Source organism: Lagopus muta, chromosome 3, assembly GCF_023343835.1.
Source record: "Lagopus muta isolate bLagMut1 chromosome 3, bLagMut1 primary, whole genome shotgun sequence".
NCBI classification, from domain to species: domain Eukaryota; kingdom Metazoa; phylum Chordata; class Aves; order Galliformes; family Phasianidae; genus Lagopus; species Lagopus muta.
Window position 1 is genome coordinate 4,379,996 of NC_064435.1, and position 23,148 is coordinate 4,403,143.

At 40.7% G+C, this 23,148-nt stretch overlaps 1 protein-coding gene across 5 annotated transcripts in view; it reads left to right on the forward strand.

Moving 5' to 3' along the window:
* Window positions 1-23,148, forward strand: part of PTK2 (protein tyrosine kinase 2) — a 193,840-nt gene that overhangs the window by 16,722 nt on the left and 153,970 nt on the right. For 2 of the 5 annotated variants that reach the window (XM_048940406.1, XM_048940405.1), the window contains exon 3: window positions 22,497-22,523. The exons of the other annotated variants lie outside the window; for them this stretch is intronic. The gene's annotated coding sequence lies outside the window, so the exon portion shown is untranslated. The remainder of the gene's footprint in view (window positions 1-22,496; window positions 22,524-23,148) is intronic. 5 annotated transcript variants of the gene reach the window in all.

The following is a 23,148-nucleotide window of genomic DNA, read 5'->3' on the forward strand; positions in this document are numbered from 1 at the left end:
CAGAATGACAGTTCCAGTGGAAATGGAGGGAAGAAAAAAAAATATGTGCTGAGTCTCTTGCTGTGCTAAGAGACCATTATTGTAAATTATATATTCAAATTGCCAGGATTTAAGCTCTTATGTGTACTGTGATGGTCTTTTCATTACACAATCACGAGTTTTGTTCCACAAAACCAGAACCTCATTGGGTACCGAAAACATTTCTCTATTCACTGCGCTCTTCGAGCCCTTCTGTGGCAGAATGGATTTTTCCTGTTGAGTTTGCAGATAGTGTCTGCTTTGGCCTCTTACCTTACATTAATATTTGTATCTGTAGTGGATAAATGGCAGAATTTAGGATCAAATGATTACATTTCAGACCTCTACTCACACGAGCCATTTTCTTGTTGTAGTAGCACTTAAAACATTTGCATTCGAAGCAAACCTCTCACTAATTTGAATAGCACCTGAAAGTACTTGGCAGTTCTGTATTTAACCCCCGGGGTATCAAGGCATGTGTCCATGAAAGAGAAACACATGGTTGATTGTGCAGAGCTTAACTAAATCGCTCTGTTAACATCATCCAGCAACCCTGAATGCGTAGATGACACTGATTGCTTCAGTTCATAAAGTATTCTTTGTCTTCTCCCTGATGCTGAGTATTTATATATTAACAGATGCAGAATAAGGTGGGACTGTGAGCAACCATTGAGCTTTATGACTGTAGGTAATGGCATGGGCATATGTTGGTGTGTAAAGAGGGACACCGTGGGCAGTAGGTGGTGCTTGCACTTCCACCATGAAGCTTTACCCAAAAAAAAACCCTGTTCTCCTAATTATGTCCCTACTGGTGATACTGAATGCTTTGCAACATCCTGGTTTTATTTTTAATTTAAATGGAATTAAACCAGTATCTGACAAGCAGACTTGCTGTATTAAACACGTTACTCATTCAAAAACTGTCAGATCAATGAATTAGAATTCTTATTTCTTAAAGTGTTTGCTTCAAGCCAATAGCACTGGTGTGCTTATAGCTCCTCCTGGCTTCTGGAAGTGGGATTTTGTTGGATTTGTATCTGGTTTATTCTTCTGGACTTCCAAGGCATTGGACATTTATTTTTTCCACCAAGCTTATGGTAACTTTAAACTCTTCCAGGCAGGCTGGGCTCACAAGTGAGTGAGTTCATGGGCAGTTCAGTGCAGAATGTGCTCTTCTCTCTGGCTGGGTTCCTGCTGTGCTGTATCTGTATTGGCAGATGTCACCACAGCATTCATTATGCACGGTTTTAAAAGCAATGAACTTGAATTAAACAAACGCAATCCGTGCCATGTGATGCTTAATGCCTTCCTGAGCTCTCTGTTCTGGCCTTTGCTCAGGATAGCTGTTGTTCATGAGGTTGCCCCCTGAGCAATTGTTTTTTTTGTTACATAGAAGTAAGTGGGCTGGGAGAAAATAAATTTAAGTACTTTCTCCTTAGTTGTCTCAACCCTCAGTGGAGTTTAATGCAGCCTGTCTGGGTTGTCTGGGAATATGTAAAGGAGGCAGAGTGAAGCAGAGGTTTGTACCTTCCATCTGGAGGTGCTAGGAGGTTTCTGTGCACCAAAATAAATCAGTTGTTTTACTGCTAGCCCTTCTGGTAACTGTAAGTAGGGAAGTATAAAGCAGTAAGTAATGCTTGTGAACCTATAGGTTGTATTCCTTTGCAGTACAGTTTAGATGGATCTGTAGAATTGTATTCTAACCACTAATGCTGCTGTTAAAATTTCCAGACTGCTTTAATTTGAGAATTGCAGATTTCTGACTTGGCTAAACACCCATTTCAGCTCAGAAATACTGAGACCTACTCATATAGAAAACGATTCTTCATGGCTTGAGGCAACCAATTTTCTCACCATCCCAGCCCTGCAAGTACGTACCTGTTGGAATCAGGGTATTGACCTACTCAGATCAGGAAGAGTATCTCAAGTGCAGCGTGCCTGCACATGTTTTCCAGAGTGATGACTGTGGTGCTTAGCTGTTATGGTGATAGGCTCTTATTTGTACTTGTAATAACGTGGGTTGCATCCACCTTCGATGTTTTAAAAGGCAAATACTTCTGGTTCCTTATGGTTGTTCTGCTCCACCCTCCTGCTGTATTTTTCACTTCTCTAAAAATAGACATACTGCTCTTACGGCTGCAGAGTTATATTTGCAGTCAAGTTTGCTGTGAGAACACTTCACTTACCTGGCTAGTAAGGTGTAATTGGCCTTGGTCATGTTTTGCTTAATGGATTAGAAGCTGTAATGCCTGTTACTTGCTGCAGGAAGTGCACAAGGCTCTGTAACACTGGTCAAGGAAAGCTGCTGAAATTCCAATTTCTTCCCTCAGCCCAATCTTATACAAAAAAAACCCCAATGACCATGACAGTGGTGTGCTTTACATTCCAGAATATCTGAGTTTTGGGCACGTAGTAGGTCAGAGAATCACAGAATGGCCTGGGTTGAAAAGGACCACAATGATCATCCAGTTTCAACCCCCTGCTATGTGCAGGGTCACCAACCAGCAGACCAGGCTGCCCAGAGCCACATCCAGCCTGGCCTTGAATGCCTCCAGGGATGGGGCATCCACAGCCTCCTTGGGCTACCTGTTCCAATGCGTCAGCACCCTCTGTGTGAAAAACTTCCTCCTAATATCTAACCTAAACCTCCCCTGTCTCAGTTTAAAACCATTCCCCCTTGTCCTATCTCTCTCCACCCTCGTAAAAAAGATCAGCTCGGAATCAGCCTTTGAGTGCATGTTGATGTGTGTTAACTGGATTCTTGTAAACCGAATGCTTGAAGGGGATTTCTGCAGAGCATCAAGAAGACCAAAATTCAAACCATACCACAGTATTTTCAAGGCTTGAAAATTCCTGTTTTTACTTGTAAACCTTCCTGTTATCTTTTCTAATGACTTTTGTTACTGGTTTTGTATCTTGAGTTGTACTTGAGCGATAATGAGTGCCCTCATGCTGCAGGCTTCGCCTGCTAAATATAAGGAGGAGAAAACCAGTGGACACAAAACCATACTGACAATCACAAAATCGTGGAATTGTCTTGCCAGTGATTGCATTTTGCATGTGTGTGTTTGGCTACTCCTGCCTTGGTGTAAAACTGATGGAAAATCATATGATAAAGTTGTACTGGTTGTTCTAATGCTTCTTTCCTTCTCATCTGCCTAGAAGACACAATAACAGATAGGAGCGAACAGTGTGTTGAAATAGTTTGAAATCAGCCTAACCTTTATGTCCAGATAACTTGATACGTCCTGATAACTACAGATAACTTGTCTTGCTTATTCTCTCTGTTGTTTGGAACTTTGTTTCATAATTCTTCCCCATGTATCATCATTCTTTAGCTTCTAGCTGTTTTGAACAGTGCTTTGGGTTTGCTTGCTAATCGTGTAGCTGAGCAGCCTATATTTACAAAAAGCTTTCTTCTGCTTGCTGTGTTTGTGCTGTCAACTACTTCCATTTAAAACGTTCCAACTACACAGTGGAGTTTTGGGCCAGTTTGGAGCAGAAGTGTTGTCCACAACGTTATGGAAATGGTGCTGTGTTTTCACATGCTTGAATTAATTTCGTGAAATCTATTTACAGTAGCAGGAATTGCTTTTTATTATTTTGTGTGCTGGTCAAACATACCGCTGGCTCATGTATAGAATAGGTGACTGTCAGAAGTCATGTGGATTCCTTAGTTTCCTTCTCCCTGGGAGCTGTGAAAGAGACCTTGCTTCTATGACAAGATATAGAGTGGGCAACTCAAATTCCCTAGGTAAGATTCTAGATAAATGCAGCTTGGGCATTGTTTCTTTATTAGGGACTATGAGAGGGCACGAGAAGGCGAGTAACAGTCTGTAACTGTACCTTGATTGCATTAAACTAGATACCCCAGTGGGAAAGAGCACTCTAAAGGGGTTCAGCTAACAAAACTTAGGCTCAGTAGGCACCACTAAATTGCTGCTCTTCAGCATGTGTGAAAGCTGTACTGCAGCAGCTCACAGCTGTATTGTGAAAGGTGCGATCGCTAACTGAGATTCCTATTTAAAATAAAAAGGTCATTTCTTATTTTAGTATAATAGTATTAGGCATGTGGAAAGGAAAAGGGCACTGAAAAAGCCATGGTTGTCAGCAGGACTCCAGGCTTGGTGTTCTAGATTATATTTGTGTTTATTATGAGCAGGTGCTAGTGTCATCATTTCCCTCTTTCAGGATCAGACCGGTCGGTTTAACTTTCAGGATAGGATGATAAAAGCCTGGCAGAGTCTCAGTAGGTGTCAAGGTCCAAAGAAATTAGAATAGCTGTGGCCATGGGGATTTTTCCTTTCAGTTTACTCTCTTTGATCTCTGCAAGATAAATGTCTAAAAGCGATGGTGGGCTTTTTCTAGTCATACTACCACTTCATGTATTTTGACTTCAGTTTCTAGTAGTCTCCTGATGTTGTTTTGTCAATAGCAACATTACTGGGAGTCTGAATGGTATTGTATCATAGTTATTTTAAGCAGAACAATTCAAGTTGTACCCATCTGCCTTTAATGTATGCTGACTCTTATAAATCATCTTCATATGAATTAGAGTTGGACTCTTATTATGGTGAAGAATGTACCCTATAAACCTCTGCATAGTAACTTTTGTCTTTGGAAAGCAGACAGGATCTGAATTTGCACCTCCTTTTTGCATGGTGTTAGAGGCTGTGTGTTAATTATTTACTACATTAAAAACAGAATTTGAGAAAGGAAGTAAATATGTTGATTCATTGGGGTTAAGGTCTTTCTGAGGAATAATTTCTGCTAAAACAAGTCTTGACCTATATGACTTATGACCTATATGATAAGTAAGAAGCAAGTCTCTGTCAGGGACTCATCTGTTTCTAATTGCAACCTGATCCTTGGTTGATGAGAGCAGTATAGTAAATCAGTCTTTTTATCCTATCAGCTGAATACCAATCTGTGTACGAGAATAAAATTTGACAGAGAAGCTTTTCATTTTGCAGGTTTGCATGCCTGTGGTTCTGCCAGTCAGAGTGGATTTGTGCCCTTTCATGGCCAGAAGCTCGTATGTGCTCTGCTTTGAACCATTCCCAGTTTTATGTTCTGCTTCTCCAGGCAGCTCGTTCCTGAGCACAGGATCTGTTTGTATCCAGCCCGAGTCCTCGTGCTTCTGGCTCTGTGCTAAGTATTAAACAAATGTAACCCTAAAAGATGATGTTTTTAAACAGAGTGACCAGAGTATTTTTGGGGGAGGCTTGCTTTACTAAGAGGCCTGCTTTCTCCCAGAGGCCTTGTATGTGTATAAGTAGTCAGTGAAGATTTGGATGTCTGGGGGCAGTGGAATGGAAGTGATCTCGGCTTCAGTTCGGAGGTTTCCTGTTAATAAGGTTGGAAGAGAGGCCAAACCAAAGATAAATGGAAGAGTTGCTTAAATTATTTGTAATGTGGAAATGTGTGTGTATATGGTGGGAGAGTTTGTACCAGTTACTGTTCTACTTCTTTAAGGAAGAGGGCTTGATACTAAATCCAGAGTCTCAGAGACAGAAAAATGACAGAATCCTGATCATAGTGCAGGGAATTCATATTTTTGACGTCACTTTTGATAACTGGTGCTTTACCTTGGAAACATAAAATAAACACTGCTCTCCTGGAAAGATGAAAGAAGGGCATCACAAAACCAGTCAGTTACATTGCTCAGTGTGCTGATGGTATCCATATCCATAGTGATTACAGCAGACAAACCTGCATAGAATGCTGCTGCCATAACTGTGTTCCAGCAACATGAGTAATTTGGATCAGAAGATACTGGTTTTGCTTTTCTAAAACTCCCACTTGAAGGTATTCTCTGGCAAAGAAAATCTGTGATAGCTACATTCAGTGGAGCACAATAGATTGAAGAAGTAGCTGAAACAGCGCAGATACTGGAGTTCTGTTTTGAGAATCTAATGCTTTGCAAATTTTGTGTCCCCTGATTCTTAGGGGCTGGAGCTTGATGATCCTTGAGTTCCCTTCCAACCCAAGCCATTCTATGATTGGACAGTAGGCAAAGTGAAGAACTGTTAAGGAGGGGAGGGGACGGTTCAGTGAACTGGAATTCTCATCTGTTATAAAGTACACAACTACATCATCCCTTCTAGTTCCTCACCTGTTTTGTTTTTTTTAAAGAAATTATATTTGAACTTGCTTCTGAACTTCTAAAATTGTTAGGAGAAAATTTCTATGTTACTTTGGTGAGTTGAGTGCAGTTAACTAATGTGTTACATCCAGGTGAACTTTTCTTCCCCTTCAAAATAGCTTTTCAGGAGGAAATTTGTGGGAATTGAAGGACGCTTCCAAAGGAGTTTACAGGATGGGCCCAAATCTTTGCCTCAGCTCTCATGAAAGTTACGGAAGACTCTGGAATCTGAACAAAAGATTGTTACTTTTGTGTGTAGAACTTAAATTTTTTCTCAGTAAAATGACAGCAGTGGAAGACTTCAGCAAATCTGATTTTGAATCATCGTGGTTTTGATCTCTGCAGCATCCATATTTTATTTATTGCTGGTCTGATGAAGTCATATGCAATCTGTTCTTGAAATCATGGTAATTCTTACCATTACTTCTTATTAAGATTGCCTAAAACATGTTTTGAAGCGAGGACGTGTTCAGATTTGCCTGAGAGCTCTCAGTGTCCAAGTTAATTTTTTACGTTCTTAACTCCTACACTGACTGTAAATTAAGTATTGATTTTATACGTTGGTGTTTCTAAATGAAAAACATTTCTGAATTACGGATAATTAATCTTAAATTCCATACTTTAATATGCAGTGGTGGTTCAGAAAGCCAGACATCTGCATTACTGCCGTGTGTTTTATATATGTGGTTCCCATGTTAAACCAACTCTACTGATGTGAGACTAGCTTGTTTGCAGTGCACATTAGTTGTTGAAAGGCTAGGTGTAAATATGAAGAGGAAAAAAAGGAATAAGAAATAAGTTACTGTTAACCAGCTTTCTAATGTGACAGTACTGTTACTTGCATGGGAAAGACATGGAAGCTCCACACTAACCTTTCATTCTGCCCATTTCATGGGGTTCTGCTTTTCACAAAACTCAAATGTCAGACCTCAGTTCTCAGTGGTTTTCTGTCACAGATTTAAATATTCAGCTCTTAAACAGTCCAGTGTAGGAATGTTCCCAATGTAGATTTGTGCTTAGTTTCCCCTCTCCTCCAATACATGTGAATGAGAAAATTGTCATTTGTCATGTATATTTTAATGAGATTCTATCCCTTAAAAACAATAGGTTTTGGCTGTTGTATGAGACAACGTGAATGACTTTAATCTTGTATTACTTGTATTTTGATACGTGTCCTTGTTTTGTACCTAATCATATGCTATGATTGCTCACCTTTCATTTGAATCACTTGCATACCTTTGGAGAGTGTTGGGTGGAGGTCCATCAGGTCTTGGTCATAACACAACATTCTGAAGTCCACCAGGAGCTCTGTGGTGGTGGGTGGCTGGTGAGGTCAGCAGTTGAAAAGAGCCAGATGTGGCCTGGATGTTTGTCTGTGAGTTGGGCTGATGAAGGTCAACATAACACAGCAAGGTTGTCTAAGCTCTTCAGCAGGTAGAATGGGGTTTTCTGGCCTTAGGGCATCAGATGCAGTGCCTCTACCAACATGACCAGTGATGAGTAAGGAGACAAGGTGTCCATTAATGATGTATGTAGAAGGAACACAAAACATGGAAACCATTTTGTGGCAGAACCTGTTGTACCTACAGCTGCAGAAGCAACACATTTGCATTTTGAATGGATGTAGTTTTAGGCTTTGAGATGAAGGCTGGAGAGGAAAATAGGTAGTGAAGTCCTGCAGAGTATAAATCTCGGAAGCCTAAATGCAACAGAGGTAAAGTTATTAGTTTGTTAGTCTGGCTTGGTGTTTTTGTACTTTGGAAAAGAGATGGGAGAGCTGGAATCTTGTTCTTAGTATTGACTTGAAAAGCCAAACAAGATAATGTTCTTTAAACTTTTCAGAAATAGTTTCTGGATGCAGGTCAGATAGATAAAAGGTATTCTTGTATTTATCCTAGTGCTTTGGAAAGAGGGCTCTCAATGAATCGCAGTAACTCACTGCTGCATGCGTCACCTCAAAAATGCACTTGATATTTTTAGAATAGCTTCTAACTATTTTGTAGACTTTGGATATTAGACTTGTATGTAATTACTGAGGCTGTTGACAATGCTTATTGTCTATAAGGTAGGTATGAAGATGCATTTGTTAGAAAAGCCTGTTGGAAAAAGCTGAGGGTTGTTCTTGGTACTTTTCTTATTGTTTTGATATTGTGTTTTCTGAATTTAAGCTTGTAGATTGTGAACGTTCATTGTTGGGATTAGACTTTTCTTGTGTAAGAGGATGGACCAGGTGACATCCATCTGTATGCAGAAACTCATTAGGACAAATTGAAACTATACAAAATAAAAAGTCAAGATCTGCACCTCTCCTGACATTGCATTTCTCCTCTGTTCACCATCAGGAATTTTTTTGAGAATCACTGAATCACCATCACCATTATCCCAAGTTGGAAGGGATCCATATGGAGGATGCAGTCCAATTCTGAGCTCCACATGGTTCATTCTGTGTATATAGAATATGTATTTGCATATAAAATACACTGTTAAGTAGCCTAAATAATCAGGCTTATACTGTATAGCTGCTGTGTGTTACCTTCTTCCATGTAGGTTTTGAGCATTAACTGGTTCTTAGCAAGTTAAGCACCATGGCAGAAGCTCCAAAACACAGCTGAGTAGAGCTGCTGATTTCAGGCTGGTATCTGGCCCTTAAGTATGCAGGTGTGGGTGATGCCAAATGGGTACTTCTGAAACTTGGAACCAGCTGGAAAACTCTGATATTACTTATAGAATCATGGAAGGATTTGGAGTGGGAGGGATCTCAAAGGCCTGGCTTTGAATGCCCCCAGGAATGGAGCATCCACAACTTCTCTGGACATCTTGTTCCAGTGCCTCACCATCCTGTGAGTGAAGATTTTTTTTTTTCCTTATAACTAATCTAAATCTCCCTTCTTCCAGCTTGGAACTGTTCTCCCTCATTCTATTACTGCATCTCCAAAAGATGGAGAGAGGCTTTTTACTTGTACTGAAGACTGCAGTAAGGTCTCACTGAATCCTTCTCTTCTCCAGACTGAAGAAGCTTTATTAAACTATTCAGAACATTTTCTCTTAATTTTCATCACAGTACAGTTATGATTTAATAATTTTTAGTAGGTAAAATTGTGTTGGAAGCTGTTGTGGTATCCTGTCAAGCACCATGCTGTGCCATTCACTGTCATCGTGCTTTTTACATTTGAAGGGTTTTTTTTTTTTTGATGTTTCTTTTTTTCCACTATTAAAAAAAAAATAATAATAATAAAAAAATGAATTGTCTTGACAGCTGTTGGATGCAGTGCTATTAGAAAAAAAAGGTAATGGAATGGGACTTACTGGAATGGGAATAGCTAGATGTTGGCACTCTCACCTGAGCCACTCCAGACACATCCACGTGATGTGCTCAGTGGGATAGGGGGAGGAATTAATTGATTTCTGGAGCTGCTGCTTTTAGAACCCTTTTCAGAGAAATTCTTAGGACTGCAGGCTTCAAGCAGCACCAGCTGGAGGCGTGGGACTGCTGAATGGAGAATTGGTCCTCTGGGGGAGGTGTCATAAGGTAATTCTGGTCTTCTGACTTGTGTCACTGCTCTGTGGCTCAGGTACTGGGAGAAAGGAGGTAGATGGACTGTCCTTAACCTGCATTCATTTGGCAGCAGAGTTAACAGCCCTGCCATTTAGACAGAATAATGCTTTTGTTCTAAGCTGCCTTTGGTTGGTTCTAGCTTTCAATGTCCTATTATTAAAAACTTCTCTTTTTTTCTTATCTGCTTCAGCAGACAAAGTAGAAATTATTTCAGCTAAAGTTCAGTGACACGTTGTTAGTGTTTGCAGCTTGCAATTGCTTTGTACTGTCAAAAATGCTTAATTTACAGGATGATGAAATATTAACTCTACCTGAGCTGACAGTAGAATAAGGATGCTCTGTAGTTCTTTAGTTATATCTCTTCTGCACATCAGCAGCAGGTGTATGCATCTGAAGTTCCTGAAATACCATTCTCTTCATGCAGTAACTGGGTGGCTCTATGCCAGAGCAGTTTAGCATATTTTGGCAAATTCATGTTTGCTCAGAAACTGACTAGCTTGAAACAGTTTACACTGAAAATGGGTCTTTTTTTAATATTACTGGGAAATTAATTAAGGTTAATGGTTTGCATCTTAAACCATTTTCTTTCTCATTTATGTCTGAAGCTTGAACTGCGGTGACTTTCTTGAGAATGATTTTTAAGCTAACATCTCCACGGATGTCAGAGAAGGAGGGGTGAGGAGCAGTGATCTTGATGTACTCAGTGTTCCTTCAGCATTTCCTGAATTCTAATTTTTAATAAATACTGCGTATGTACCCTCCACTTCTTGTGGACAGGGGGTATCTTACAATGTCTTCTATATAAATTCTATTTCTCATATGCAGTGATTTGAAAACTAGATGATGATGCAATAAACCCCCACTTTTTCTTATGGTGTTGCTGAGGGTAAAAGTGTGTGAAATAGCTGTCAGTTCTGTTCTTCCTAATTGCTGTGACCAAGTTTAATTCTTCATTTTTGCCACTGTGAGATTTGTGGCAGCTGACTGATGAATCTGGATAAGGAGCAGAGAAATCTGGATAGCTTTCTTGCTGTCTTTTCTGTTCATTCACTGGGCATGGAATAGAGGAAGAGCTGTTTAGGGAATACTCCTGGAGTAGTTTACTCTTGTTTGGGAGGTGTGCGCTTCTGTTGTGGTAGATAGGGAAATTGGAGATGATTTTACCTTGTCCCGTTCAGTTCTCAGGAGAAAGCTTTCTTCTTCTGTACACTTCTTTGTGGTCTTAAGTTGTCTTTGTACAGAAAACATGGTACACTGTGACCAGCATCTACGCAGTTAGTCCAAGTCTCCTTACGTAATTAGGATTTTAGATTGAATGTTTTGAGTACTAGATATATTTTATTCCATAAAAACATTTCTTAATGACACCGTAGATTATGAAATTGTTTGATAGAAAATGATGGTAGACTTAAAATCAACTTAAAATCAACTTTAAACAGATCTGTAATATTCTTCAATACTTCAGTAGCTCTCACTAGAAGCTAAGTCAGAATTGTTTAAGAAATACAATGATGTTCAGTGAAGGAAGAAATGCACCGTTTGTGAACTATACTCGATCAGGATTCCTTCTCCCGTTGATGTCCTTTGGGTTGGCGTGTTAATGATTTGTGAGAAGGGCTTTGGCAGTGCTGAAGGCAGAAGCGTTCACTTTGTGCTGCAGGCAGTACTGTCATGCTGCAGCCTCGGTGCTGGGATGAGGGGAGCTATTTTTTGGAGGACCTGCTCAAGCCTCACCAGCAGAGCTGCATGGTAGGCATCTCCTGCGACTTCCAGCTTTGTTATCGTTTTTTGTGGATCTCCATATGTTCTTCTGTGGCAGCTACCATTTTGCCTTTCACTATTTTTATGGATAAGCTAATTAGCTGAAATGAAACCTTTTGATGATTTTTTAGGTAGGATTGTAAGTAAACTCAGCTGAGACAAGCACTTGACAGTCGAACTAGATGATCTTAGAGATCTTTGCCAACCTTGGCAATTGTATGGCTTGGGTCAAGCTCATTCAGTCCTGATGTATGCATTTATCAACCTGTGTGGGTTCCAGTCCTAAACAAGGACAGAGAAAGGACGTTGGAGTTGTTTGCTGTCCCTACTCTATCTTCATAATGTCTGGAGTCTGTGTTGTGTAAACTATTTCTATGCAGCTTGACATGAAATATTGCTGTATAGGAGGCTTGTGTAGAAGGCCACCTTGAGTTAGCTGCTGAGGTGGTAATTAAAGTGTTAACTAATAAATCCACAGCTCTTGTAGACCAGATACTGAGTCTACAGAATACAGAGCTCATAGCATAACTGATGTTTATCTACCACCCAAGATGGAACGAGTCTCGAATCTTTCTGCAAGTATTTCTGGTGGTCTTAATCTCTTCTGTGCCAGAGGCAGAGAAATAATGCATTCAATTTTGTCAAATTAAGTTTTTAACCATGCATTTAAATTGATTAAATAAAGCGGCAGATTATGGGGAGGAATACTATCTTAAATTGCATTTCAGAACTGATAGCATCTTAATGATGCTAAACCAAAGGTTTCTTTTTTTCAGTGGGCTTGTGGATATGAGAATCCATTCATGGTGTGTGCGACTTGGAATGCTGCTATGTTAGAAATAAACTGCCCTGCTCACTTCACTGGTGCAAGTAATGGCCGCGCTTGGAAGTCGCTGCAGACGGAATGGGGAAGGTGCCACATGGTGTGTTCCGTCAGGCCCACTAAGGCTCCTGTTTGATCAAGCTCGTGCTGAGAACAGACGTGTTGGGGGTTTTCCTTTGACACAACGACAGCGTCTTTGGCGAGTCGCTCTCCGACGGCTACATGACAGAACCAATTAGGGGAAAAAAGCCTGTCTCATGTTGTGCACTGAAATTCTGCTGTCTGCAGCCTTGTTCTTTCACCACCCTCTTTTTTCCTCCTTAATCTAGCTTTCGTCAGCCATCCATTGGTTTCTTTGTCCTGCTGTATGTGTATTTTCTTCCAGCGTTTTTCCTGCATGTAGTTCATCCCTACCTCGCTTGTCATCTTTTTTGCTGTCTTAATTTGTCCTCCATTTCTTTTCCATCTTGAAGAACTCTTTAGCAGGTGACAAAGCAGAGCTGAAGCCAGGGAAAAGAGCTTTCCCAAACATCTGCTTTGTGCAGGGAGAGAGGAACAAACAGATCACAAATGCAGTTATCAATAAGTATAGCAAAAAAATAATGCTTTTGTGTTTTAAATGAATGCATAGAGTATAGCTCAACCTACTCTTTCCTTTTCCTGATTTGTTGTATTTCTGTTGCACCTAAATTCCTATTTCAGATGCATAGATAGATCTGTTTCTTTTTTGCTTAATTATGTATGTTTGAGTATCAGTGGGAAAAATGTTTTGTTTATTCTCATTACCACGTTAGCTAGCTTCATCTCTGACAAATAATGTATTTATTCATCTGAGATGGTTCCTGAAGCTTGAAGAGGTTCCTTGTGACCCAGGCTTTGGAGAATTTTCATTATTAATAATAATTAAATAAGTACCTATATATAAAAACACGTATATATACGGATCATAGAAGGAGGCACGCATTGTTTGGATGCATAACACGGTGCAGTGAAGTAGTCTGAAGCTTTGTAGTCTGTGTTCATGGTAAGAAATGCTAAGAGGTACCGAAACAGCAGGATTGTGTTAAAGGAGCCTTCCTTATGCCTGTGTTGCCAAGATTATTGGAAATTTGTCTAGCATGCTGGACATGCTGCCCTCTTTTCTGTTATTTCAGACGTTGTTAGGACGTAGGCATTTATGTATTATTGGAAGAGTAATTTCAGGCTCTTCCAACTGCAAATGCCCAAGCCATATGCTTGTGGAAATGCCCATTCATTGTAAAGAGCTGTTCTATTTTGCTTTGAGAATAAGCTCTAACTGCAGCCAGAACTTTTCTCCATCTGTAGTATCACTGTGACACTAAATACGCACCAGCATTCTTGTTAAAATCATTTTCATCTTGTGTATTGGAGCAGGCTTCTGTACAGAACAAAATTTCTGTGGCTGCTGTCAAATTAACTTTGAATATCTTGCAGTAATCCCATTGGCATCAGCAAACCAGTTTTTTGCTAGGCATGAGGTAAGTTAGTCTGTTAGCCTTCACATGCATGCAGATACTCACAACATAATAGTCCATTTTAAGTAGGTACCGTATGTGAAGTAGTTGCTTTAATTTTCACTTCTCCTTTCCCTCCTGTTGGTTGCATTGTTTCTTCAGCCTTCTTTCATTTGCTTTGGGTGTTCTTGAAGGAAAACTTTTGTAACAATGGAATCCGTGTGTGGGCCATAACCATGGAAACAGCATGATTTTACAAGGGTGGAACATGCAGGGAAATGACTCTCCCAACTTTCTAAGAATTTAAGTCTTGTTTAAAAACAAAACAACTACTTATAAAATGCTGTTTCAGTACAACTCTGTTTTTCTTAACTAGTTAAACTTAGGAAAGCAAGAAAGCAGGTTTCTCTTGTATTCTTTTCTGGGATTTCTGGCTCTGTTGGAATTGCTTGTGAGGATCCTTGCAGTCCTGATTGTTGTCTGTTCTTTGTGTGTCTATGATGCTCATTTCTGCACCTGTGAAGTGTTTGTTCCTGTTTTGTATTATGAAGCATCTTCATGCTCAGTGTGCTTAGAGTTCCTATCGTACTTACAGCACAAAACAGCTATCCTGGCACACAGTAGTCATTTGTATTTTAGCACAGGAACTATAAAATCCCGTCAGCTTTTGAAGATGTGGGTGATGTGTTGGAACACTGCATGTCACTAGTCCATCATGAGAAATGACAGGGAATCTTTAATGGCAGCAAGCAATGTCAAGACAGATATTTTTTGTTGTATTTTTTTAATAAAACATTCCACTAAAGCTATTGCTTTCAAGAGGCACTCTGTAGTACAAATGAGGAGAGCTCGATGTGGACAGAGTATGTGTCTGCTGTTGTCCCTAAGGCTTGCCTGAGGGCCTGAATTGTTGGGTTCATAAGATGTCAGATTATTTCCAGCAGGATTACATGATCACAGGTCACAGTACTGGAGGTGCTCGTGGTACACCTCAGCTATTGCTTGCATACAGTTCTCCCTCCTTAAATATCTTGAGCAGTTTAAGTTTCCTTGGCTTGTTCAGAGCAACACATTTTCTTTTGCTCTGAACCATTAAAATACTAAGATCATTCTTATAATGTAGCTAACTTACTATTAAAACAGTGCTTCCTGTAGAAGGGAGATCCCTGGAGGTCATTTATAAAGCTTGTGGGTGTCCAACATCAGCACAGAGGTGTGATAGGGACAGGACCATGAGAGACCCTGCTGGGTGACACCAATGATCCCACAGCCCAGCACTGTGCCCCAGCAGCAACAGAAGGTGCTGTTTAAATACTGTATGTACATCTGGCTCTGCATCCCTCAGCGTCCATTATTGCATCAGAGATACCAGCTGGTGTCTCTCTGCTGAGCCCTTCTCATCTCTCCCTGTTGACCTGCTGGACTCTGTATCCCCTTAAACTTGCTGATGCTACCTGCCTCTGTACCTCTAGTAGCAGGAGCTTCAGGGAGCTCACTCTGCTCTCATCCCACTGGAGCTGATCTCCAGTAGTTTCTTCATTTAACTCCTACTACTCTTACTGTGAACAGTGGTGCTGCATTTATTTATTTAGTTTCTTTCTTGTATCGTGAAATCTTTAAGCATTATGTTTTCAGTACCCTTCCTAATGACGGGCAACGTTTCATAGCCTTTTTTTTTGTTGTTGTTATTGATGGCTACTGCATTTGGTACTGATTATTTCAGAGAAAACAGCAGTGAGTTGGACTTCCTCCTGCAGTCAGAATTGCAGAAAGTGCAAGTGGTGTGATTGAGGTATTGCTCAGAACGTTTTTCCCTAGTTGTGTAACGTCACATCTATGTTGAAGTGCATCTGCTAGCTCTTGGTAACTTTTTTTGTGAGGTTCTTTTGCAGTTTCTTCCCACTGGCATGCCATTTGATTTGCCTACACACAAGAGCTTTGTAGTACTTATGGGCTTGAAGACTTGTCATCTGTTCTGTGATGCAAGAAAACAACTCCTGAGAAACCATGTTCCCGCCTTTTAATCTATACCTTTCCTACAGGCAAAAGGGTATTCAGATATTGATTCTGTATTCCCTATAGAATCATTTGAGTTGGAAGGGATCTTTAAAGGCCGCCTAGTCTGACTCCCCTGCAGTGAACAGGGGCACCTACAGTTAGGTCAGGTTGTGTAGAGCCAAGTTCAGCCTGACCTTGAATGCCTTTGGGGATGGGGCATCCACCACATCTCTAGGCAGCCTGTGCCAGTGCATCACTACCCTTATTGTAAAACACTTTTTTTCTTATATCCAGTTTGAATTTCTCCTATTTTAGTCTGAAACCATTTCCCCATGTCCTTTTCCTGCGGACCCTGCTAAAGAGTCTTAGGCAATTTCTTATAGCCCCCTCCTTTAGTTACTTTCAGGTCTCCCCAGAGCCTTTTCCAGGCTGAATGGCCCCAACTCTCCCTTCCTCACAAGGGAGGTATTCCATCCTTCGGATCACTCTTGTGCCCCTCCTCTGATGCACTCCAACAGGTCCATGCGTCTGTACTGAGGACTCCACATCTGGATGCAGTTCTCCAGGTGAGGCCTCACCTTGGCAGAGCAGAGGGGCAGGATCACCTCCCTCACCCTGCTGGCCACACTTCTTTTGACGCACCCCAAGATACAGTTGGCCTTCTGGGCTGTGGGGCACATTGCTGGCTCATGTCCAGCTTCCCATCCACCAGTACCTTCAGGTCCTTTTTGACAGGGCTGAGCTCTTTCAATTCTGCATCTTGTATTGATAGCGAGGGCTGCCATCAATCAGGTGCAAGGCCTTGCACTTGACCTTGTTAAACCTCATGAGGTTCTCCTGGGCCCCTTTCCAGGCCTGTCTGGGTCGCTGTGGATGGCATTCTTTTCCTAGTATCAACTGAACCACTCGGTTTAATGTCACCTGTGAGCTTGCTGAGGGTGTGCTTGTTCCCACTGTGTGGATGTTGTGTAAATGAACCTAAAGTTTTCAGGTGTGTACTCTTCTAATTGAGGTAAAGGGAAAATGCAAGTGGGTTACATGGCATCTTAATGAGAATTTGGATTGTTTTCTGAAGTCAGTAACTAGTGTTTAACAGCTGTAAGCCAAGTGATTTAGGTGGAGTGTTTCCTTCAGCAGCAGAGGGGAAATTGTTACTGGAAACTCTTGAAAAGGCTTCTGTAGATGCTGTAAACTAAGGAGACCAAACATTGCTTTTGTTTTTGAATCACAGTGGGTGGGAAGCAGAAGGCAGGTATAAACAGAAGGCTGGGGGCAGTGAGATGAGTGCCACAGTTAATTAGATACTGCTTTGTCAGTTATGGGAATAAATACAAACTGATTGTGTTCCCGAAGCACAGGACGACTTCACTGACACTTGTGCTGCAATAGTAGAATATTTTGCTCCTGCATATTTAAAGATCACTGCAAGATATGATGGTGATCATACTGTAAATGTATTTAGGACCTGTTTTGTCATGCAAACACATAATTAATTTTGTATTGTATTTGGGATTCAGAAACAACAGCTCGCATTGACATTAATAACTAGTAAAACAGATCTCAAAATGGGAGAACAGAGCAGCCACACTTCTTGAGGGTCTGATAGCGACTCATTCTTGGCTGTTTCCTCATTAACCTTTTCAGAAGGTGTAGATGAAAGCGTTCAGTCCTTACTGCTGATATTCACAGTTGGAAATGAGGATTTAAAAATAATAAATGTCTGCAGTGCAGCCTGGATCTCCTATGAAGTTGGGTTGAAAACGAAAAATGTGTGGGTTTGCAAAGTGAATTTGGTGAAGTGACAAAGAATCTGGCAGGTTTGGTGGATGGGGGATCTGTCCTGTAGTCCTCTCTCTTCCCATCTCACCGACAGCACCAGATACAAATTGATTGTTCATGGTGGATATTCACTGCGTCTAAGGCAAATGCAGCAAGTGTGTCAATAGGGGAAAAAATGAAGCAAGCAAGTGGTATTTTTAGTGCTGTCATGGTTAACTTATGAATACTGCATCAGGCACTGGTGTCTGTAAAGCACAGAAGCTGCTAAAATTTAAAAAAAAAAAAAAAAAGGAAAAAAAAAAAAGAAAAAAAGTGAAATTGAGGTGTATAAGGGCGACCAAAAGTTTAGAGAAATGGCTCTGTATTGTAGTGATGTTCACCTAAAATTGCCTTAATGGGAAATGTTATAATGAGGGGCTGTTAACATTCAGCTCTGCAGAATGCTAAATTAGAAGGTTAGTTGAGGTTAGAAATAAGGTATGCACTTCTAACAAGGAAGTGAAAATATCTATATATCTCTCTCTATTTATATATATATAGAGAGAGAAATGAACCAGTGGTAACTGTAGATGTTGCATGGAAATTTCATCATATTATAAATGGTATTTAATGGCTTTTCCTTAGAGAGAATGCTGTCAGAATGAATTAATGGGAGCTCCAAGGTCTTTGCTGGATCGATTGTGGAGAAATTCTTGAGCTTCCCAACAAAAGTTAATTTACAAAGAATAATTTACTAGATTTATTTTAAGGGTGAGTTTTCAGCCTAATTGTTTGCTCCTGGGGGGAAAGGAGAGACAGTTCTATCTCAGCTTCATTAAAGAGTAAGGAGCATCTATCCTCTCATAGTAGGAAGGTAGCCTCTGAGGCAACTTTGTGCAGGCTTATTCCCACGAAAGCTAAAAGCTTGTATTCCTAAATGAATTGGCTACTGATAGATAAATAGGAAAATCTCATCTTCTCAGAGCTTGTGGTCTGAGGCTCCTTGTGCTGCAAGCCTTTATTCTTTGCTGGAATGAGAGATCAGTTCCTGAACTGAATATCTGAACTGATTTCAAGGGGGCTCTGCTAGGTTGGAGTCGGTTGCTGCTGCATTAAGGCAGGATGAAATTTCGTGTGGTCAGCTCCTTACCACAGCTCTGGAAGGAGATCAGTGCTGCAGCCTGGGTAAGCAGTGAGCCTCTGTCCTCAGCCACGGAGCTGTGCTCTCATCTTACTGTGAGGTAAGAACACAGGGCTCACAAAATATCCCTGCTTTCAGTGATTAGATGTTACTCTTGGAATGAAGGATGTGAAGTTGTGGCTCCATTTCCAGGAAAACATTTGAGGAGAGTCTGCAATGCATGAATGCATAGTTTCATAAAAATAGTTTCAATTTTAATGGAAGATGAGTGTCTTGGTGTGCTGGATATCATAGAAAAGGCTGTTTGGATTGCATCTGCAAAGCCAGTATGAGGAGTGCACTGCCCCAAACCATTGAGTTGGACTCAGTGATCCTTGTGGGGCCATTCCTGCTGTGAATGTGCTGTGATCTCAGTGCGTACGGAAGTAATCACAGTATTCCTTCTTTCAGTCAATTCCTTTCTGCTTCTCAGTGGCTTCAAGTAGGTAACTCATTTGCTTAGCAAGACTTTTGGGTAATGAACTTGTTGTACCTCTTACATTGTTACAGCTTCTTTCCTGTTCTATTTTGGTCATCTGTGTATACTGTGAAGGAAACACTGATTGAAAGTGACCTCTTGAGGCCATCTACATCATCGTCCTGCTGTCTGACTAGGATTAAAACCAGCTTTACTTGGACTATTTTACCTTTCCTGGCAACGTGCAAAGTTTGTTTGCTCATGTTCCCAGCAGGAGGTGTCCCAAAATGCTGACACTCCTGTGAGCTGTACTGTAGCAGAGGGACTGTCCTGGCAGCCTTGGTGTGTGCGGCTGTGTTGTGTTTTGGGAGTGCTGCAGAGACGGCCTTGCACTTTTGGAAGTGCTAAATGTGGCTGTGTGAGCTCTGCTACGCTGAGTGAGAAATGGGGGAAAGCTGGGAGACCAGAGACTAAAAAAAGGGTATTTAAAACCACATTGCATTGCAAAGTCTGCAAGTGTGTAAAAGCAGTGTGAAAGTAATAGCTAGCTAAATGCGTGGTCTCAGTTTACTTCTCAGTGAATGAAGTATTTAAGATGTTGCCAGAAGCCACTAATCTGCTTTCAGTGTTGGATGTTGAATGAAAAACCGTATTTGGAGAACAAGCTTAAAAAGTTTCAAGTCAGAGAAGATGAAAATGCACTGGAGAGGTAGGATAGACCCAAAGGTAGGAAGGGTCATGAAGCTAACCTCCAAAATGTGGGGCTCTGTGACTAGTAAAAATACATGACATAACAAATACTTAATGTTTTGTTAAATGTACAAACAGACACGAAAAACCCTATAGAACTGGTACTTTTGTTTGCATTTGTGATAGTATCTGCTTTTCATTTTATGCTACTATGAGTTAATATTTTTGTAGTAATTGGTGTTTTCCAGAGTTAAGATGCATTAGCCTATAGTGGACTTAAAGGTAATACTTAATGGCAATACTTGAAAAATATGATGCAAATACCTTGTTAAGTGCATTTATGCAATTTTCAGTTGACTGATGTGGCCTTCAGGTTTTCAATTTTTCTCCTACTTGTTTTTAACTCGCATGTGTCAACTAATCTTGGAAAACAGCCTCTTGTACTTGGTTGTATTAGAGGAATGTGCATTTGCAGGAGGCATACTCCTCCCAGAGGTGCATCATCTCTCCAGTTAATGGACTTACAGAGTTATTTTGCAGCATAACGTGGAAGTACTAAATCATTACAGTTGTTGACTTAATTATAGTAACAGTGCTGATCTTGTAGGTTCCTTTGGCTTTGTCCCACTGTGGTCCTTGGGATCGAAGGAAATGTTAATGCAGCTTTTAGTTTTTCATAGTATATCACAATTTTGGTGGTGTTTTTTTTTTTTTTTTTTTTTAGAGGAATTTAGAGATTGCTCCCATCACTGTAGAAAAATTAAAATGAAATAAGGTTTGAAATCCAAGCAGTGAATGAAATCCGCAGTTTGATTCTGTCTACAAGGGTGGACAGTGATAGGACGAGGGAGAATGGTCTTAAACTGAGACAGGGGAGGTTTAGGTTAGATATTAGGAGGAAGTTTTTCACACAGGGGGTGGTGATGCACTGGAACAGGTTGCCCAAGGAGGTTGTGGATGCCCCATCCCTGGAGGCATTCAAGGCCAGGCTGGATGTGGCTCTGGGCAGCCTGGTCTGGTGGGTGGTGACCCTGCACATAGCAGGGGGTTGAAACCAGATGATCATTGTGGTCCTTTTCAACCCAGGCCATTCTGTGATTCTAGTTTTTCACTCTAGCACCCTAGGGTGGTTCATCCTTTGTAGGACAAGCAGGAATTCAGTCTGATTTCTTGAAATACATGTGGGAAGACGATCAAATCTATGTGTAGAAGGTTGCAAGATGCAACACATCTGTGGATTAATTTAATGTTGCAATTTAATGGTAGCTTGAACGTGTCTCCTGCCAGAAGAAAGCTCTGCTCAGGGTACACCAACATGCACTCTATGCAGACACTTTTGCGCGAGGCAGCTTGGGACTTCTCCTTCCAGCACACAACAGAGCTCCTTCCTGTCAGGGTTTCTCCTGTCTGAAGGCATTCCTTACCACATAAGCTAGTTTTGTTCATAAGTAGGCGGCACGTACAGCATCTTTGAAATGCAGCATGCTGTGTTCTGCCAGAATGTAGCATGTGATGTTTCCTCTGCTCTTTTGTGTGTCCTCTTGCTGTTTTTAGTTTGCACTGTAAGTATGTTAACTTTGGTTCTTTATTTTCTCAGATAATGAAAGTTGAAGTTGAGAGCAGGGTTAGAATTAAGCCTTGTTATTTCCCCAGTAAGTGTCAGAACAGTGACCACCTGCTCTGATAATCTTACCATTCATCCCAGTTGCTGCATCTGTGGATAAAGTTCAGTTTCTGCATGGCTTTTATACCCAATACAGGGGTTCATTACTCAGTCCTGTTGTCCCCTTTTAAGCAAGGAACTACATGGACCCTTTTTCTTAGGCTCTGTTCGGTTATATTATTCATTCTACTACTTTTTTTGCCCCTATTTGTATTAATTTCAGGTTTCATTAATTCTGATGTTAATCCCCAGTCCTTGACCTCATTGACTTCTAAATTCTGTGGTCTCATTCTGTGTGCATTTCAGCTTCCTTTTTGAAGCCTGATTGGCACCTTCCGTCCCAGTTAGGTTCCCATGTACTGAGTTGACAGGTGTATGAAAACCAGGCAGAAGGAATAGAATGGACATGATGATCTGTTGTGTTTACACTCATGTTTGTTCTTCTTGAGGGTGTAAGTTTTCTGATATGATCTATTTAGACTCTCAGGCAGTGGTCTTTGTGAAGTCAATTGCTGCTGAAGGCATCCTTGTTACTTATTACAAAAATGTTCAGCAGCTATGTTGTGCCTCTCTGTGATAGAGATCCACCTCTTCTAGCATTGCTTCTTGTGTTCCAAACTTGGTCTTCTCTCTCAAGGATTAAGCATAAAGGTAAAAAACAATAACATCTTTGTATGCAGAGGCTGACAACCCTGACACTTAACTCTGGAACTGTAGAGGTGATAGTGAAATCTCTGCGACTTGAATTTGTATGTTTGCACTGCTGTAATAACTGCCCTCATTAGTGCTGTAATCTTTACCCTTCAGTTAGGTGGGCAAAAACTTAATCTTGATAATAAACAGAATGAGACAAGTTAACCGGTGTTAATTTACACGTGACATACCTATCAGTTAGCAAATTGCCTCAGGTAATGTGCTTTATTAAGCAAATGCAGCCTTGTAGAAAAGTGATTAGGCTAACCTGGTTTTAGAGCTGTTTTTCCTTCTAAATGCATTTCTTTATTGTTACAGAAATTTCAAGACATTCTGTGCCAGCAGGTAAGTCTGCTTCTTTCCTTTATGCCTTGATCTGACAGCAAGCAGAACTTGCTTGCAATACAGTAATGTTTTTATATAACCAGAGCCTGGGTTCTTCCTGGCACTGTCGTGATACTTCATCATGTGGGCACCTGGGGTAATGCTGGGGTCAGAACAAAGCCTGTTGATGTACAGACCTTTTTATATTTAAACGATGGATTTTGACAAGAGGAGGAGGAAACCAATACAAATTGATGCTATTGTAAAATATGAATTATATCACTTGCGTGTTTAAAAGAGCAGAGTGTGTGATAAAGCTGTCAGAAGACAGGCAAGCAGAAATACTGGTGATGAATCAGAGGGACAGCTGCACGGAGATGGGAGGTTTATGGCTTGGAGAGTGTGGGTTCTTGATTTGTTTGTAATTTCTGCATTAACAAAGCTGCTCTGGAGTCATCATCACGGTTCACTTGGAGTAAAAGCTGAGCAAGTTTTGCATTGGGTATTATCAAACCTGCTGCCTTTGATGCTTACTCTGCCTTTGTGAACTTTCCTTATGGGTCCTTTCTTCTGTCTTCTTCCTAAAGTATGTTTCACACCTATCCACAAAGTGGCTTTGGTTGGATAAGTGAATTTGTGAAATGCA